This window comes from Belonocnema kinseyi, chromosome 1, assembly GCF_010883055.1.
Source record: "Belonocnema kinseyi isolate 2016_QV_RU_SX_M_011 chromosome 1, B_treatae_v1, whole genome shotgun sequence".
Taxonomy (NCBI): Eukaryota; Metazoa; Arthropoda; class Insecta; order Hymenoptera; family Cynipidae; genus Belonocnema; species Belonocnema kinseyi.
Window position 1 is genome coordinate 105,442,050 of NC_046657.1, and position 2,179 is coordinate 105,444,228.

At 28.4% G+C, this 2,179-nt stretch overlaps 1 protein-coding gene across 1 annotated transcript in view; it reads right to left on the minus strand.

The window, feature by feature from the left end:
• Nucleotides 1-2,179, minus strand: part of LOC117169248 (glucose dehydrogenase [FAD, quinone]-like) — a 12,307-nt gene that overhangs the window by 3,296 nt on the left and 6,832 nt on the right. The window lies entirely within an intron of this gene.

A 2,179-nucleotide genomic window follows, 5' to 3' on the forward strand; every position in this document is an offset into this window, starting at 1 on the left:
GAGGGAGCTCTTCTTAATATTTTGACACCAAAATCATGTCGATACACCTTACCGACTGCGAGTAAAGCCACCCACGCTTTAACTTGACAGACTGTACCTTCTAGAAAATTCTATTAAGCGTTTAAATATCTACAATTGCCTTAAATAGATATCTTGTTTCCTGACAGATATTAAAGACGCGAAAATTCGAAACAGGTATTGATAAATAATATTTAAATTTCTATTTATTGAGTTATTGTGCTACCATTATAATTAGGACCACCCTAATATACAAAGATAATTGTTTGAAGCGTGCTTGAAATAAGAAATTATAATTAAGAAAGGAACTCACTTCATAAGAAAAAGATTTAATATTTTTAGGTTATAACCTCAAATTTTACATGCTGCTCTCTTTTAAGGGAATAAAAGATGAAATTGCGCGGTTGAGTAAAGAAAATCCTTTTAAGTATTTTTTAATAGAAGCTTTTAATTAGGAATGGGAGTACATTTTATAGCCTTTATAATGACAATTCTTTATATTTGTAGGTTATAATCACGAATTTCACATGATAGTTTCTTCCAAAGGAGTAAAACGTGAACTTGGTACTTACCATGCTATTATGATTAAATATAACTTTAAATCACGTGTTACTACACGAAGAATATTTTTGTATTAAATTGTACTTAACTTAGTTCGGCAAACGGAGGGTATTACGGCATTTTATTAAAATTTCACATTCAGTCATGTTAAATGAAATAGGGTAATATTTGATATGAAAATATCAATTATTGATATAAATGTATTATAATTTAATTCGCCATTCAGTAAGAAATAATACAATTAGATAATAAAGATTACCTGAAAGTTAGGTAAAATGAGATGTCAATTACCTACCAGTTAGGTAAAATGATTCGAATGTTAGTTACAGTTTCAATCAAAGAGACCAAAGTCTACCGCTCTATGTGTGAATTCTATATACCAGTCATGTAAAATTTCGTGCGTCAGCAAAAAAACGAATTCTTGCTAGAACCAGATTCTGCGGAAGGTCATCCTACTTACTACATACATCCTTACAACATTTATCTTAAATAATTACATTAAATTACAATACATTACATAAAATATAGTAGCACGCTTTTAATGATATTAACGCTATTAAAAATCGAAAACGCTGTGACGGGTTTCGAACCACCTACTCTAAGTTTAACGCGTTCGATCGCTAACAACTAGACCTCACACTTAAATTAACACTTAAAATGTCGAAAAAAAATCTCTGCAACAAGGTTAAAGCACGAGTACGTCAGGGCCGTCCAAAAAATATCTGGTCCCTGTTTATCAAAATTTCTTATTTTAATATTTTATTAATAAAAGGGCTTATAAATTTATAAGAAGTTAATAAAAACATTAGATAATTTTATTATAAAAAATGTTGTAACCTGAAAACATTAAATTATTTAATTTTCAATATTTTAAATTTGTGAAAATTGGGACATTAAAAACTTACAAATTAAATGTATATAAAGTCTATTAAATTGGATTAGGTTATAATTTAATGAATAAAATCAAACATGTTTAAATAATCCATTTATTTTAATATTTTCTGAAGTCCTACAATATTAACCGAAACTTGAATATGTTAAAGTTTCTACAGAGGAAATGGCTTTAAATTTCAGCCCTGAGAATGTTGACATCCCTAGCGATTCTCATTCTACCATACTGTTGTGTAATTTCTCTCATAATAAAAGTAAAAATTTCCAAAAAAATTCTGCGATCTATACTTTCTTTCAAGTAAATCTTTAATATCACACGAAAACAAACTTTATATCATTCATTTAATAAAAATTCACATTGCTTCGCGTTATGTTATGATATACTGGTGTGAAAATAATACAGTCGTTTTACGAATTATTACATATCAGAATTTTCACCTTTGGCCTTGATATTTTACATAACTCTTTTGTAATATTTATAGTTCTGTTTTGCATTCAATCCTAAAATAATTGTAAACTTTATCAAAATGCAGTAATGTACTCCATTTACCGAACTAATTGGGTAGATTTTATTCAAAAAATTTTATCCGTGTAAATAAAACTTATCTACTAGGCAGTCTGATAAGTCCCTGAAAAATGAAACACGGAGACGTTTTTTTGGTCAAAATCGGTTTTATTTTTCAACATACTCTCCTTTTAGGTCGATACA